Genomic DNA, 17,899 nt, shown 5'->3' on the forward strand with positions numbered 1-17,899 from the left:
CTGACTGTCCCATCAGTTTTCCATCATAACAGCACAGAGAGTCTGAGCTGGGCTCTTTGGATTACCAAAGTGAAGTGTATTCAAGGTTACTGGATAGGAACAGGGATGGGGAAGTACCTGTCACACGCTTGGTTTGGCCATTTCTCGCTGTGCCAGGCGCAGATCACTCCAGGATTGTTTCTCACAGCCAGGAGAGGCTCACAAACCGGCCTCTGTGGAACAGTGGTGCGAGGGACCAGGTGGAGTGATCCAGAGCAGGACGTGTCAGCCTCCGCCACGGCCACCTGCGGGTTTTAAATGCGCCCTTACTGAATACAGCCAAGACCTCAAAGGACATTTGGGTTGTGACTGCAGCCCATCTCTCCACATCAGGGGCCCCTTTTCTTTGAAGAAAAAGCCAGCTAGTAACTCAGCAGCTGCGTCTTGAACAGTAAGAGAGGTTTGGAAAGGGCTCATTGGGTCTTTAGGGTCAGTTCAACTGCATCAGGGACGGCAGCCCTGGGAAGGGCGACCCAGAGCCGCAAGACTTGAGCTCTTGGACGCTCGGCTGTTCTCAGGTTTCAGCCCAGACTTTGCATGGCCATCGGATACTTGTTTTCTCTCACACTAACATCACCCTTGCTCTTAAGGGAGACGTGTTTACTTCTGTGCGTACTCCCTGAAGTTTCACAGAGAACAACTGTATCCCTTCTCAGCATTCACATTTTTGGCTAAGTAAATTATTTCAAGATTCTTACACAAGGAAAAAAAAAATCAGGATTCCCCTGTAATTATTTCCCAGACACATTTGAAGTTTGTGTCCCTTGATTAAAAGTGACCAGAGCTGCATAAACCCAGAGGAGGTTGCAGCAGAGCTTTGGGTATTAACGTTTTGCCCTTCTCCTGGAAAGATCTCAGTTGATACATGCTTTTCATCAGAGCTGCTTTGTATTGGGAGTTCTTGGTCATCTTAAGATCAACAAATACACCCAGATTTTTCTCTTCTTCTGTCATTTCCAACCGATGAGCTCCCAGCTTGTAGCAGAGATTCTTGTTAGCAATTCCCAAGTGCACGACCTTGCACATTCCGCTATTACATGTCATCCCGTCCCCGATGTGCCAGCACTGCCTGTTATCCAACTCTTCCCGCAACACAGATTTTCCCTCCCTAGCACTGGTGCCTCCCAACTTTGTGCCATCAGCAAATGCTGTCACCTCCCTCCCACATTTCATTCCAAGATCTGACTGAAAAATACTGAGCAAGATCAAAAGAACGCATGACATGCCTGGCTGGGTCAGGTCACTTCCCTGCCTTTTCCAGGAAGCTATTTTTAATAGACCCATTCTCCATTAATTTATTGAACAAATGATTTGACTTACTGGTATTCTCCAAGTTGGTTCTTGAGGAGCTCAGCTCCACCTTCACAGTCTACCTTTCCATTTAAACTATTGTCATCTGTCTGTAGCCAGCTTATTACCTACCAAATAGCTCCCCAGATAAACCACTCATTTGCCAGGTGGCATTTTACTTAAGATCTTATTAAAACCAGTTAGATTAAATCTATTGTATATGCATTGCCTAGAAAACAATTATCAAAGGTATAATCTTAGTCAAATGCAATCTATCTTTAGTAAAGCTATGTTGAGTTTTTCTTTATTTTCCACTTACTTGTCTGTCCCCAACTGCTTTTTCCTTTACATCTTTTTCTAAGCTTTTAATGTTCTTGAGGTCAGACTAACAGGTGTTTCAGTGGCTGGATTGCTCTTCTTCCTCCGGCTTAAAACCAGATAGTGCTTCTGTAGTTCCTCTGTAATTTATTACCATCCTCAACCTGACAAATTAAAAACTTTGTGCTGCGTGAGTGAGGATTCATTCCAGGTCCATCCCAACCATGGGCTTGGGAACACGTCGTTCCTTGAGCTGTGTGTCAGGTTCTCACAGCCTTCCTCTCCCTTTGCGTGCAGTAATTTCCATTTCCATACAATAATTCTCATTAGCTATAATCTTTCGCCCCAATCATCAGAGAAAATTGAGGCAAAAGTCATTTAACGTGGGGGCATACCTAGCCTTTGTTAAAAAATAGACTGGAACACAAGAAATGGAGACGCTCAGACGTGGGAGTCTCCACGCAGTGTGTTTGACTGTATTGGTAAAGAAAACAATTAGTGTCACTGAAATAAGCAGCTGGAAGGACACAGTTTGTCCTGCCCTGGTGATGGCACTGCAGCCAGTTCCCCCTCTTTAAAACCAGGAGGTTCTGCTGTACAAAGCCCCAGGTCTCCAGGATTCAGCTGCCTGAAACAGGGCAACATTTGATCCCCATCCGGGCACACTGCAAAAGCAGCCGTTCAACAGGGAGCGTTCAAAATTCATACTCTGCTGCCTTGTGCTGTCAACACACATCCTTCTCAGCTACAGCTATCTCAGCTGGACATTTTTTCATTGCTTTTGGGTATAAACAGGCCAGGAATCCTGTTTTTCCCTGCAGTTACCTGTATTTCTTCCAAAGCTCCTCTGAAGGTACATATTGACATTCAGATCACATTTGCATTCAGATGATGGCTTGTTGTTGGAAAAAATCCCTTTTGAGGGGCTGATTAACTTCCTTTCAGATGTTTACTGTCCCTGACCAAGAGAGCGAAACTGGAAAACAACTCACTGCATGGCTTATATTTGAGTTTAGAGACATGGGATCCTATATTTTGTATTGTTCTCTCTGAAAATTAGTGCTGCCTCTGGTTTGAACATGACTTAATGACAGACCGGAGCCCATCTGTCACAATGACTAGCCTTGGACTCAGAGGGAGAGTCCTGTGGATAATTTGGGAATGCATTTTAGAGTTGCTCGCAAGCAAGCACTTCATTTCAGATCAAGGCAAACATGAGCAGCAGGTGGAAATCTCTCTCAAAAGTACAACCTGACCTACATACGGTACTGTAAATTAAAGATATGTATAAAAATAAAGCATTAATGATCCGTCACGCTTGCAACAAAACCCAGATACAAATCTTGCTGCTGAAAAGGAACTCTATTGCACAAGGCTTAGCCAAAGCTTCATTGTGGACACCGCAGCGCTCCCTGCCCACCGTACCCCGCTGTCATTTGCCTCCTGAGCTTTCTCCTGCCTTTCTGTTGCTTAACGTCCATATCCCTTTTGCTTTATCGCTTGTCTCTCAGTTTCCATGTATTGTTTGGCTCTTGTGCCTTGCGTTGGCTCCTTGTTCTCCATTACCTCATGGCACGGGCCACACACGTTCCTACCACTGAGCTCAATGCCGCAAAAGCATCGGGAAGCATTGGTCGGAGGGCCTTATAGAATCATAGAATCATTTCAGCTGGAAGAGACGCTCAGGATCATCGAGTCCAACCACAACCCAACTCTGGCACTGCCCCATGTCCCTAAGAACCTCATCTAAATCTGATCATAAACCAGCAGCGACACTCCCGACAGTCCAGTCTCCACTGAGTGGTTTTGCAGTTTGCCTCGGAATCCAGCCCGTGCACACTGGGTTTGTTGCCAAGCGTCTGTGTCTCTGGTCTCTCCATGGCCCAGGGTTCAGTATCCGAGACAAGTTATTGGACAAATAGAAAAAAAAATCATCATTACTTATTTTTCCCTGAGGTAAAGCAAAAAAAGCAGATTTTTTTTACATGTTCTTAATGATGAATCTATTAGTCCCCAAATCCTCTTCAACAGATAAAAAATGCTAAGTGAGCTTTTGTCCCTTAGCCCTCCAAAAGTAAGAGAAAAGCTGCTTTTATGTACAATGCTTTGCAGTCAGACAGGGTGTTTCTCTGAGGGATGAACAGGCTTTGGAGGGTTCCTAAGGGCGATCCCAGGACTGCAGAGTGGGCTGTGGGCAGAACCAACCCCAGCCCGCCTGCTCTTGGGGGCAGCCAAACACCCCCAGGGGTTATACAAGGAGGAAGGGGCGAGGTGGCTTCCCCTGCTGAGGAACTGAGAGGGAGCAGCTGCTGGGCTGTGGGGATGGTCCTTCCCTTCTACTCTGCCCTGGGGAGACCACACCTGGAATCTTGTGTCCAGTTGTGGCCCCTCAGTTCCAGAAGGACAGGGAACTGCTGGAGAGAGTCCAGCGCAGCCACCAAGATGCTGAAGGGAGTGGAGCATCTCCCGTGTGAGGAAAGGCTGAGGGAGCTGGGGCTCTGGAGCTGGAGAAGAGGAGACTGAGGGGGGACTCATTCCTGGGGATCAATATGGAAAGGGGGAGTGTCAGGAGGATGGAGCCAGGCTCTTCTGGGTGACAACCAATGGTAGAGGCAATGGGTGCAAACTGGAACACAGTTCCAGTGGAACACAGTGGAACCTCCCACTTAAATTTGAGAAGAAACTTGTTCCTGGTGAGGGTGGCAGAGCCTGGCCCAGGCTGCCCAGGGAGGTGTGGAGTCTCCTTCTCTGCAGACATTCAAACCCGCCTGGACACCTTCCTGTGGAACCTCAGCTGGGTGTTCCTGCTCCATGGGGGGATTGCACTGGATGAGCTTTTTGAGGTCCCTTCCAATCCCTGACATTCTATGGTTCCATGGCCACGCCGCTGGCTGCTGAGGGCAGCCCTAGGGAGACCACCGCCCCCGCCCGGCCCGTCTCCGCTCCCCTCAGGGCGGAGGGCGGGAACGGCGCGCGCCCGGCCCCGCCCCGCGGAGGGGCTGTTGGGGGGAGGAGGCGGCGGGCGCGCGCCTGGCCCCGTCGTGCCCGCGTCCCGTGCGGCCGCCATGTTGTTGTGGCTGTGAGACGCGGCGGAGGCAGCCGGGAGCCGAGCGACTCCGGTCCGGGCAGGAGGCCGCGCCCCGGGAGGGGGTGTGGGGGCTCCGCGCCATGCCCTGCCCCGCGGTAAGGAGCTGATGGGGACCTCCGGGCTCGCCTCGGCGTCTTGCGGAGGGGTGGGCCGGCCTGCCGGGCTGGGGCCTGGAGAAGGGCGGCCGGGCTGTCAGCGGCGGGGCCGCGGCCCGGCACGCCCCCTCGGCCCGCGGGTGAGGGGCAGTGGCGGGGACCCGGCTCCCTCTGCTCCGCTCCACTCGGTCGGCGCTGTCGCGAGAGCAGGCGGCGGGCCGGGGCGCTCGTTCGGCACCGCGGCCGGCGGCGGCCTCGTCCCCGGGCGGGCGGGGATGCCGTCCCGGGCCTGCCGCGGGGGAACGGCGCGGCCCTGCCGGTGGGGCTCGGGGGAAGGGCAGTGGCGTGTGGGCCCCACCTGGCGCAGCCGCCTCCCCGCCCGCCCCGCGGGGCTGCCCGTGTCCCCCAGCCGGGGGTCGCCTCACGGCGCTGGCAGCGCCGGTCCGGAGCTCAGCGGCTGCTGCTGCTTTGGCCGCGGTGTCAGTTGTTTTCAACTGTCCTTGTGCTTGGGGCAAAATTCCCGTTCTCTCTACAAGTGGGACTTGTTAAGGCTTTGTATTTACATCGTTTTGGGGCTTTGATTGTGCCTCTTCCCCATCTTGCTCTTAACAGTCCTATTCTTTTGATGGGATCTGAGCAGATGTTGTCCTTCTCTGGTAAGTAGTGTTTTACCCTCCCTATTCCCCACAACATGGAGTTTTAATTTTTTTCATTGAAGTTATTCCCTGTTCTTTTCATTCTTTTAAGGAATGTTGTTTTATCAGCAGATGAGACCTCGTGTTCCTTCTCATTTCACTGTACAGGAAACTGATTTCTTTCCTTTTCATGCCCACTTCCCTCATGGGGGAAGGCTCGTTATGAACTTGTAACCCTTGCAGGCTTCGAGTCTGACAGGTGCTTTTCTATGTGCTTCACCTGTTTGTTCTCATACATGATAAGCCCATGGAACCATGTGCAGTGAGGCTTTCTTTTTAGAAGAAAAGTGCTTGCCTAGTGAATCATGTCATGTAGTGGTACTGCTTGGCTTTATGGTGACTGTAAAGCTGTGTTTAAATGCCGAGGTGAGTCCATTGGGAAGGGATGGGAGTATGACTGAGGGAACTGTGGCAGGTTTCTTGTAATGCCTGTCATGCTCTAAGCTTTGAGTAAAGAAGTGGCTGCCTTTTGTCTGTTATTAAAGCATGTGCTGTAGTGTTTGAAAGTTAACTTTTTTGGTGGAGGTGAAGGAGTTTTTACGCAGGAGTGCTTGTAGATAACTTGAGGGGAGGAGACCAACATCTGATATCTGCATTGCTTCAGCTGGGTCTGGTCGCAGTGGTTTTGGAAGATAGAAAAAGTGCTTTCTTTTAGTACAGGAAATACTGTGGACTGTAAGTGTTGAAACTTTCTGCAGATAAGTGAAGGCGGGGCATGGGATTCCAAAATGTTTCAGTGACAAGTGTTTCTATGTGGGTGCTTTGGAGTTTGGGGAGGGGCAGATGTGCAGAAATAGTAATGTTGAGCAGTAGGGTTTTTTTGAGTGATTGCACTAAAAGGTGCTCTTGTCCTACTTCAAATTACAGGAGTGATATTGAGAAACAAGCTCAGTTCTCCTGCTGGCAGATAGTTATAGGTACCTATCCAGGGTAGTGTTAATATCCTTTACAATAACTGTCTGCATTAGAAATTATTAAAGTAACAATGTTAACCTGCTTAAGTAACATGCTATGCAACCCATAAATGATACCAAGTAGCTGGAATAGGTCAGCTTGATAAACTCCCTTTTTTTTTCATAAAAATGGCCATCCACAGCTGGAGAAGATGGGAGCGAAGCATGCCCAAGCTTCTGAAGACAGGGGATACAATATTTTATCTCAGATCTCATTCCACCTACGTGCAACCCAGGATGGTGGAGAGAAGTATGTTGTCAGCCTTTCAAGAGTAGGAGGAACATGGCTATGCAGTGCTTTGCTGGCAATTAACTCGTAAAAAGGGGTAACTTAAGGAGGAGGGTATTGTCAGGCTGCTGGAGTAACGGGCAGAAGCCTGACAAGTCTGCTGTAGTGAGAAGAAGGAATTGTCTCCATGGAGTGAATGGGAGGAACTGGGTTAGCGTCCAGCAGAAAGTCTGAGGTCTTTCCAATAGTGGAGATCAAAGAGATGTGGTGGCTGTTCCTGCTCTGGAATGTGTAGCTGGATATAGTGAAATAAGACTCTTCTTGATATTGGTGGTGTCTTCCAGAACATGGAACTCCCAATAGTGCAGTTATGCTTATCAAATACTGTAAACTAGAACTGGTTCAGGTAGTTAAATATCCACTTGTTTCATAGTTGCTTTCATTGGCTGAGTCAAAGTAATAGAAGTTATGTTTCTTTCAAAATAAGCCTCTAAGTACTAAATTGTCTGAGCCATAAAGTGCAACTGTTCTGCATTTGTCTCTAGTTTGAGTAGCTGGTGGGGTAAAGACCTGCCTGTTAGATCCCATAGGGGTTTTAACTCTGAGAATTAAACTTCATGATTTCTAATTTCACATGTCGTCTAGATATTGGTGCTGTAACTTCCCAGTGCTGTCGGGAAAACATTAGGAGTATGCCTAGCACTCAGTTAATGCTGTAATTCTTGTGAATTAACTGGATCATTAAAAGAGAACTGGATCTTTGTGGACCTTCAAAGTTGCAGGGTGATAAGTGATTTATGTGAAGGGTGTAAAAGTGAAGTTAGTGCTAATTCAGGAATTTGTGATACTGATGTTTTACTGAGGTTTACTATGCCCAGTAAAGGACTGAAAACCTCAGCTCCTAATGCATTACAGCTTCTACCTTGGAAGCTTTAATCCTGAACAGTGCAGGATTGCTGTATCCTGGCAGGTGTATTGACTGGCATGTCAGCTTTTTGTATCTGCCTGTGGGATGGGCAAAGGTCACACAACACAGCATCGTTTGATATCAACTCTCCTCATTTGCAATATAGTTAAGAACAGAAACAGCAAAGACTTTGTCCCCTTGCTTTGGGGTGAACAGTTGAGCAGGACTGACAGAATGTGCTTGATATCATAGAAATCTAATCGCAAGCTAGAACCTGAGTAGTCCAGACCTGTTCTTCTCGTCTGTTTAATAGTTCCTGGTGTGAAGGAGGTGAGATCCAGTGAACCATAGCGATTCTGGGAGGTGAGATTTTATCCTGTAAGGAAGACCTCAGGTCGGTCTCTCCTGATCAGAACTAGAAGGAAGAACAGTCTGTAGTAGCAGGGAAGAAATGTGGTGTTATCTTGTTGAAACCAGTGGTATCCTCCTCTTATCTCTTATGAGATGTCTGGATTCTGTTGGTCTATGAGCTAAGGGTGCTCTCTTCGTCTTCAGTAAGTAGCAATAAACCCTAGAAGTGTGTTGGAACTGCAGCTCCACACCATGCAAAGTGAGCTGGGGAAGAAAAGCAAAGCAGAAGGCTTTCTGGCATTAAAATGGAAATAGATGAGCTATTTCTGGAGTCCTCAATGTCCATCACAAAGCAGCGTTTTTAAAGGCTTAACTTAAAATGCAGTTGCTTATACCTAGCTTTGGTTCATCTGGTGAAACACCTCTGATTTAGAATCTTAATCTCAAGTTTAGGAAGCAGCAGTTGATTTCACATGTGAATGTGACTGTGAGTCAAGCTGTTAACTGACAATGTGCTCTGTAGGTCGAACCGGAGGGCAGCTGAATACTTCATGGGCATTAATGCTGAAAACAGTTGCAGCGAAGGAAGCTTGGTATGATCCAACCTGAAGGTTTTGTGATATTTGTGTGTATATATGCCTGAGGCAACTAATGACATTGTAATAGGTGGTGGAACCCTTCTGGACTCTGATGTGGGGGGAAAAAAAACAACCCAAACTCTGAAAAAAACCTACCTAAATAAGTGGTTCCTACCCTTCCTTGAGAGAGCTGAATTTCAGAAGACTTTTGAAGCTGGATGGCCTTTAAGTGATATTGCAACTAAACTTGTACAAGCTGCTGTATTGAAGTATTACCACTTCTGAAAAAGTTAATACTTTGAACAACATTCTAGTGGAACCTAATTTTAGAGAAATTAGTCTGTTATTTTTCCTCTTGACTAGGAATGAAGTGAAAAGCTGTGTAAAGCATCATTGCTGGGATGGCTTGGGGACAGGCTGTTGTGTGAGCTGCCTGTCATGCCAGTAATGAAATGCGTCCTCAGTAACACCTGCTGATAGATCTCAGGTCATATTAAGCATCTCTTTTAGATAAACCAGAAATATTGAATTGCAAATACTTTAAAATATAACTTTGCAGTTCAGTCTTGGTTGAAAGAACAGCAAAGAAACCAAGCCTTGGAGAAGTCCTAGGAGGGGAAAAGCAAGTCAAGCTCTTGTCTTACTCAGCACATCTGGCTGTGTTTTGCAGTATTCGTTGGGATGGACTGACCAGCTGTGATGAAAGTGAAGTTGGTGTTGACGGCTTTCGTCAGAGATGCTGGTCTAACTGACGCTTTGACTTTGACATCAGTTTATCAAATTATTTTCCAGTGTATGAATAGCATGGTAGTGGTCAGCTTCAGGAGTTTTGGCTGTTACATATCTTGTGAAGCATTAGAACTAGTGAAGTAGTGCAAGTTGGGAAGCCTGAGCTTAGCTTGGAAAATATCCTGTCACCTGTGGAATCAGCTGGAAACCAGAATAAAATCAGAAACTTGGTGTTAGTCCTTGGCTCCGTAAGAAGAGCTGAACTTTCAGGAGGGCAGTCAGAACAGCCGTCCACCCTTACCAGGGTGTGTTCTTTATGGTGAGAGCTGTAATGGGGTGTTCAAATGTGTGGATATCCGAGACTGGTTGGCAGGGCATGCTGCCACGGGCCTGTAACTCCTGCAGCATGGCTAAAAGACAGTGAATATCCACATGGGAAACATTTGTGTTCGGAACTTGGATATTTAACTGTCTTCTTCCGTCCTGTTGTGTATGTTGATTTCAAGCTGTATGTTCTGTGCTCACCTCCATTTGATTTTTAGTCTGATCACCCCTGTGCTTCCTGGAGAGTGATGGTTTCCACAGGGTTGGGTGGGGCTTCTGCAGAGTCTCCTCTGGTGGGGTGGCTGGTTCCTGCTTCTGCAGATAACAAGTGGAAGCCTCCAGTGTGAGGAGAGTTGGCCCTTATAGTACTGTCTTTTTTTAATCTACTGACAGAACTGTAAAGTAAGAAGCTGCGATTGCATTTTAACTTGGTTAGAGGAAGAATCAATTTAAATGTGCTTTTCCTCCTGCTGGGTTAGGTCCTTGAAAAGGCTCATGCTGCTTAGTGCACCCATGAGATCCTTTGAGGTGGAAGCAGGATTTAGGTCCTTGGTTTCTTGAGCTGGAACAGTTCTGCAGGTGCATGGAGCTACAGCTGCAGGCACCTGGTAAACTTGAGACTGATTGTACTTGGGGAATGTTGGATATCTTGAGGGTGTTTTTTTGCCTCGGTGTAATTTCAGAGCCAAAGTTATTCTTTACTGGGACTATCTCTAGCAGTTGTGCAGGATCTACCCTCTCAGGTCCTACTTTGTTTATCCCTTAATGGGAAAAGAACTGGAAAAGACTTTTTTCATTGTCATCTCAAGCTTCCTACTCTTCAAAGAAACGACCTTATCAAAGTAACTTACTACCTGGATGTGATTCTTCTATGCTGTGAGTACACTATCCCCATGGATGAGACTTGTACTAAGGGCTCTCTTGTTTGTTGTCTTTCTTACCCCGTTTTAAGAGTATGGAAAGATTTTCATCAGGGAAAACCAGTGAACAGCTATACTTCATGCTTTAACTGAGATTTCTGAACACAAAATAGCTTGAAATAGAGATCTCTAGCTAGGATGCCTGTCCATGTGAGGTGTCCTGTGTATACAAGTCTAATAGTCTCTCTAAGTATTTTTGATTATTCTGATTCTCTATAAGGCTTAGTTCTTAGAATATGTAGTCAGTATGGGGGGAAGTAGTGCACTTCAGTTTGTGGAGGAAGATTGCTGCATTGCCATAATTAAGTCTTTGTAGTTTTTCTTTCTAATACCAAAGATTTATGCACTCGTATAGACATCATTTATAGAAATGCTGTTAGAACAGTTTTCTGTTGCCCTTTTGTGGGCCTCATTTCCTTCAACTTGGGGACTAGAAACCAGGGCAATAATCAAAGCATTAATTCTGTAGTGTTACCTGAAAGGACAGAGCTTCAGGAAGAACTAAAAATAGTTCTGCTTTCCCTCTGCCTTTAAAAGAAGGTTTTGGCTCCTCTATCAACTAGGCCCAGGCAGGCTCTCAAGAGAATGGAGCTGTTTTCTCCAGAGCTGCTTTCTTGGCTTGTGGAAGTGCCCGGGAGAAGCTGCTCCTGGCCACCCGCGTGAGGGAAGACAAATTCCTGTCTGCATGCGGAAAGGTGAAGGTTTAAATCCAGGCTGGGTTGGCTTTCTGAGCACCCTTGGAGCGTGGGACCGAGGCAGGGCTTGCCCACGGGACACGTTGCGTTCTCCCCAGCTCACCCCTCTGGGCAGCCTCTTGTGTGGGGTGATGTGGATCACAAGCCTTCCGAGTGCTGTGTGACTCCTCTTTCTCTGTGGTTCGACTGTTCTCCACAAAAGGATTCTCATGTTTTTTTTCTGTATGGCTGGTGGCAGGATTTCAAGAAAATAGACGGAAAATCAGACCTTTCCTTGAGTCTTTGTCATGTGGAATTTAGCACCTCCCAGGTCGAAGGTAGACTACTAGAATTTTGATTTCAGTTATTTACTTGTTAGAAATTGTAGTTGAGCGAGACTGAAGACTCAATTAAAGAAATGGCAACAAAAAGACTGACCACCCAGAGAGACTGGGAACAATTTATTTGCATCTACTGTAACCCTGGAACTGCTTATGACTGGAGTCTTAATACCTGTAACATCTTACAGCAGATGTTACTTGGGTAAGATAAATTTCAGTACTTTTTGAAATGAAGCTTCGATTTTGTTGTACAGAGGACCTAAGAATGACCCAGTCTAGGAGTTGATCTAGCTTAAGACCTCTGTTGTACTGCTCTTATGCTTCAGTACGTGTTTTTGCAGTGAGTTTAGTGCTGAAGCTGCTTATGGAGGTGGCTGTGGCGAGGTGTGGAACTGATGGAAAGCGTTTCCCTGGCATTTCCCTTCTGGTAGGTAGAAAGGGACCAGCAGCTGGACTCTCCTTGTTTTCTGTGCAAGTAGAACAGGAAAGGGAGGAAGGTGGTTGCTGTGGCTGCCTGATTTCATCTCTCGTAGCCGTAATTGACCTAAATGTGTACCTGTGAAAGCTTCACTTATTGCATTGCTATCTGTAAGCTTGTAATTGCTATCATTGAAACTTAAACCGGAGATAAAATGAGATGCTGTGAAGTTCTGCTGTTTGTAATGATACTGTTTGCAGCCTTGATAGGGTGTTTGTTTGGAGGCCTTTTCAGGCCTTGTTCTGCATTTGCTACAGCTGAAAACTTCAGTTTTATTTGCTTCCAGCCTTCAGTGTCTTCTCCAACTTTAAAAACTGTTATCAAAGCTGACTTTTTTTGTTCTGTGGGTTCTCTGTAAGTTCAGGCTTTAAAAATATTTGTCTATCTTGTGACAAGGAAAAGATGAGCCAAAATGAGAAGTTATGAGAAGAAAACTCACCTGACATATCACAGTGCAACTTTGCTTGGAACTTAATGTGAACATGTTGCTCGATCCATTCTGTAGTCAGGAAAGTTAGCTGTGGTCAGAATACATTAGAAACATTTTTTCTAAACGGTGTGAGCTGGTAGCTTTGATTTTTATTGTTCTATTTGAGTTTCCCGTATTTCCTTTTGTCACTTCTCAGAGCAATTATGCTGCTGTAATGTAGGCATTGTTGCACTTTTGATCCAAGAAACCTGACTAAAATGTCTAAGCAGATTGCAATTTGAAGTTTTTTGATTATTTTCCTTTAATAAAAGCAAGTGAAGTGTGCTTAATGTAAACTTGCAAGTTTATTACCTCTGCCTACAGACCTCTTACTACTTTCCATCTAAGCACTATGCATGTTTTTAAGTGGTGAAGCTTTTCATCAAATTAATGACTAATCCTTATCAAGCAAGTGTTCATCTTTACAATTAAGCATTCCTGTTCTTTAATTGTACGGTGATTGGCGGACATACTAGTCATGAGTCATGAGTACGTTTGAGAATTCAGATTCTCAATTTTTTTCTCGCTGCTGGTAGCAGGAATTTGCTGTGAACAGGGCATTATATTCTGGTTGGATACCCATTATAATTAAATTATCATCTTTGTCTATGTTCACTGAACCTTTATTTGAGTAACTTCCAAACGACTGCACCTTTTTGCACTTTGGGAAAATCTGGACTCTCTGAGGAAAAAGGAGGAAGACGGAACAAGGTAAATATTTCGAGCTCTGCTATGCTTTCCTTGTAGGTTTGGCTAATGGATTATGGTCAAGGCATAGTTGTTTTCTAATGCAGAATACAATAGCCTGCTTGTTTTCTTTTCCTTTGCGCTGGAATCTCTTAATCCCTTCAGACTCAAGCATGAGTAGCACATGATTTGGAGGTGTTTGGTTAACGTACTTCACTGCTGCAGAGCATCCCTGTGCATAACAGACGAATAAATTTGGACTGCAGGGAGAAACCACATGGAAATTTTCAGTTTTGGGGATCCATGTCTAAGTGTTTAATATTATTTTTTGCTGGGTTGTGTTCTGGCAAAACCAAGGGGAAGCATCTGGTCAGTTAGACTTCGAAGTAAGGAGATCAGATCTCTGCTTGAAAACTCCTAGTTCATGATAAAAAGGACTACAACTTCAGTATACTGACATTATACCTATATGTTCAAATATTTATTAGGATATTTGCATGGAAACTTCCTTGCTGGAAAACTGGTGGGACAATGAATAATTCTTTCAGAATCTGTGACCATATGGGATATCAGTGGATATAAACCTGCATAAGTCATATTCTTATACCCCTGTTAAAGTAAAATAATTGTAAATATTAATTAACAGATAATTTCAGAGAATAGTAGCTTCTTGTATAGCTCCACAAAGGTAGGAACATGCCCATCATGTGGCTTTTTCCCCCTTCAGTTCTGTGGGCTGTAGTAGCTGAAACCACAATGTCTTCCGCATGTCAAACTGGAAATTTAGCTTTTAAATGGCAGGATGGGTGCCGATACTTGGAGAGTGTAACCACTAAACACTGATGACATGAGAGGACGAGACAAGGTGACTGTGTTGTTGGGGTTTTCTAAAATAGAATGGACCCTAAAATGCTGAAATATGGTAACAGAGAATGGTTGAAAAAAGAAGATGCTGAGCTTGCCCCTTAGTGCTGCTTGTGCAGAATTTGGTATGTTCAGCACCAGATTGCTGTTGCTCTGCTTGGGATAGCGTCAGTAACTGATCGTACCAGCAGCTGAAACCTGGTGCCTCCCAAGCTGGTTCACTCCGAAGAAATGCAAAAATATTTGGGGAGCTCTCGTCCTGGTGCCTCTATACTTAGCTCGTTATTCCAGGCAAATTATCTTTTGATTCTCAAGTGCTGACTGCCAGGCTGGTTTAAGTGCTGTCTGGCTTTCAATTGCTCAGCCATTTGAACTCCTCTGCAATATTTTTATCACTTAGGCGCTTCTTGCTATGGACTCTTGCAAGGTTGGTGGTAACCCAACAGTGGAAGGATGTGAGGATGGAAGTTCTGGAGTAATTCGCTGAGAAGAAAAGAAACCAGCGTCAAATCTGCTATTGTAATGAGGTTGGAGTGGGTAGCAATCTTTAAACCTGTGGGCTGGTTGGGTTCGTTGCCGTACCGGGCGTGCCGTTCACGGGGAGGACTCAGTCCGGGGAGCTGTGGACAGAGACCGAAAGGATTGTGCTCGATTTACCGACTGTCAGGTTGGTCTAACAAAGACAATAAGAGCTGTTTCTTGTTTCATTTTTTTATGACTAGTTTTTGAAGAAGCTGTTTGTATAGGGTACAAGTTGAGGTGCTCCATGTCTTTCTGAGGGTCACACCCAGAGAGCAGCCCTAAATTACTAGTGCTGTTGCCTCATTCCTCAGCCCGCCATGTGCTCATTCAGCGCTAAGGTATGAAGACTTTTCCTCTTGCGTAAGACAACTTGATCTGTTCTGCTTGGGGAGGGAGCAGTTTGGCAGCTCACTGAAAAGTCGTATGCTGCTGGGCCCTGTAGCTTTTTTTTCCCCCTGAACATCACTATTTCAAATTATTGTCCAGCTTTTTAGACTGTCTTAGCAGTACCTAAGACTGACCAGCACTCTGAGGATGTGATTATCTGGCCAGCCCTACTGAACGCGGCTCCTCTACTGCTGCTACAATGCTTCTTGGTCTGAGACCCAAATGGTTTGACATTCAAATTGGAGACCTAGCAGGGCTAAGCCTCATGTACTTCAACATATTTCAGGAGGCCCAAAATTGCAGTATGGCTTAATCTACCTCATTTCCTTTTCAATTTCAAAATATTTCTGATAACTATTGTTGTGTTGTGTTTTGGTTTTTTTCTGTTTCTTCCAACAAAATTCAGTTTTTAGTTCCATCACAAACACTTGGCTCCCATGTGTCAATCCCAGCAGACCAAGCGTGGTGTACTGAGTAAGAAATAATTCTTCTAAAAATACACTGCAGATTCATTTATTTACCTAAACTGACTTCACTTACCAAAGGCAAGGAACGATAAGTTAAAACATACCTTGTCAAAAGTCAGTCTTGAGTGACTTGTATCATGAAAAGGGCAAGAATAGACTTAAGGGTTTTTGTGCAAGAATTCCCACATTAGAAGTAAGCAGGTAGGCTGGAGAGGATCTAGTTAAGCTTACAGTTTAAAGAAAGGCCTGATGCCAAAAATACATCCAAAACCTAATTTATGTAGTTAAACTGCACAATTTTTATCCTGACTCTTGCCAAGACAATTAAAGAATTCCTAGAGCTCGTTGGAATTTCCAGGCTGGGTTTGCAGTGCGGTAACTGCTTCTGCAGGTGCAGAGAACACTCAGGTCTGTTCAGGTAGGCTGGTGAGTGTTGGTGGTTTTACTGCTGGAAAGTTTTTGCTGTGAAGAACATTAATGGTGCAGTTGCAGATCTTGCCAGCTTTTTACTGCTTGTAAAAGGTCAGCTTTTAAACTTTCATGAATGTACAAACAGTAAACTTTAAACTGGTGTTGCAGCACCTGTTTTCTGGAACTTCAAGCCTCCTGTTTGACTCTGGAAAATTTCGGAGGCTGGTGTTAAGATCTATTTAACTCTTGGTAGCCAAATAAAATGCAAAAGGTGAAGGAACACCCTAGGGGCAGGTCAGAGAAAGCTTCTCCAGCTGGATGAAGATCAGTTGTGGTAAAACAACTCAATACATGCGTCACGTTTGCAAAAGAAAACACAACCAGCACCGTATTTCAATAGCAATTAGTCAGGTTTTGCTGTTGTGGTCTCCCCTGGGTGACTTTATGCCAGGCATTGTTGAAAGACTTGATTTAGCAGAGTTTGTACATGTTGAAACAAATGTGATGGGTTGAAAGTTGTCTGAAGGATCTGCTGCTTGTCGGCTGACTTCTGAAGAGCCACTTCACTTGTAACCCCTCAAAAATCATGCCAGTGATTTGGATACTTTAACTTTTTTTTTTTGAGACTTTAAGCAGAACTTGAGGCGTTTAAACAACATACTGATAGTTTATTACATATAAGAATGTAGAAGAGAAAGTTGTGAATCTTGGTGTGAAGCTTTGATCCATAGGTTGTGCTGTGTGAGTGACAGCTCAACCTCCACGTGGCATTCAGAGCATCTTTGCTGTGTTATAAAAAGCTTGTTGCCTGGTGCTGACATAGAGCTTTTTGTAACCTTTAAACTCTGCAGGTATAGAATAGGAATTTATCTTGTTAAAACCTGCACTTGCTTAAAGAGTTAGCTTCTAATTATTCACCCGTCTCTTGATCTCTAGATCTAGGTTATTTAATTATCAAGGTGTGTGTCACTCTAAACTTACTGGGTAGGGAAGATTTAGGGAAGAAGTAAATGTGACCTGTGGCAAACAAACAGCTGTGCCCATCTTGTTAGACCTTTTTCATTCTTCTGTTTTGTTTCTTAAGTACAGTGTTGAGCTTCTAAATTAGAATTTGGTACTTGGTCTGCTGGTGAGGTTTTGCCTGTGAATTTCTGAAGATTTGTCCAAATACTTGGGAGATGAGGAGCGTTTAACTTCAGCTTTAGCTTGGAGGTGATGTGTTTTACATTATATCGGATGCCAATTTTACAGGGTTTCTTTTTGTGGAGGAATGGGGAAAAGTCCTTACTAATGCCTTGTCTAAACAAAATAGGCTGGGTGAATACTAAAATATATGCTGGGTATCTGGAATAGCTTAAAAATGAAGTGCTTGATGATGAAATAGGTTGAATAGAAGAGTCTGGAGGCTTCAATTCTGAAGTGAAGAATAAGTCTTCTAATTTATTTAGCTAGGTTTGCCCTACTTTCAAGCCTCACTAAATTTTCAAAGGGAGATGTAGCAGGTGGGCTTTTTGTGTGTAAAACAGTAGCCTTGAATGATATCCTTTATGTAAAGTTTTCACAGAAATGTTGCTCATACTGAGCTGGTGGGATGGGAGTTAAGGTGAGTTCATCACAACTCAAATGTGGTTCTTCCTTCCAGTACTTTAGCTCCTTGTCACAAGTGACACAGCCTCCCTTGCGGACAGATTTGAGGTAGAAATCTGCAACTTAACCTCATTTCAGTCTTGCTTCAACCCATTGCATCTTCTGAGTTTAACTTGCAGCCTTAGTGCTACATTCAGCACGACTAGACTGGTATATTCTGAGGGGTGGGGGGATTTAATACAATACTTCTGGACCAAGATTGCTGCAAGTAAAGCGTTTAACAACACTTCTGCAGTGCTTTATCTTCTGTAGGCGAAACAGTCCCTGTCCTAAAGTGAAGTTGTTGGTTTACAACAGCCTGTACTGTGGTCTGGGACAGGTACGAGGTAGTTGGATTGTGAGGCTTTGGAGCTGAAAGTAGTGTCTGCGGTATGGAACTGGGCTGTTGGGGCTGAAATTCTGGTACAGAGAGGCCTAAATGTTGAAAGGGTAGACA

At 44.8% G+C, this 17,899-nt stretch overlaps 1 protein-coding gene across 6 annotated transcripts in view; it reads left to right on the forward strand.

The window, feature by feature from the left end:
* Positions 1 to 4,672: 4,672 nt before the first annotated feature.
* Positions 4,673 to 17,899, forward strand: part of MTMR3 (myotubularin related protein 3) — an 80,346-nt gene continuing 67,119 nt past the window's right edge. For 4 of the 6 annotated variants that reach the window (XM_065851327.2, XM_065851326.2, XM_065851328.2 and 1 more), the window contains exon 1: positions 4,674 to 4,830. The gene's annotated coding sequence lies outside the window, so the exon portion shown is untranslated. Of the gene's footprint in view, positions 4,831 to 5,442; positions 5,487 to 17,899 lie in introns of all 6 variants that reach the window. The other 2 variants (XM_071816245.1, XM_065851329.2) reach the window with 2 other exon arrangements.

The sequence above is a fragment of the Patagioenas fasciata genome, chromosome 17 (assembly GCF_037038585.1).
Source record: "Patagioenas fasciata isolate bPatFas1 chromosome 17, bPatFas1.hap1, whole genome shotgun sequence".
Lineage (NCBI taxonomy): Eukaryota > Metazoa > Chordata > Aves > Columbiformes > Columbidae > Patagioenas > Patagioenas fasciata.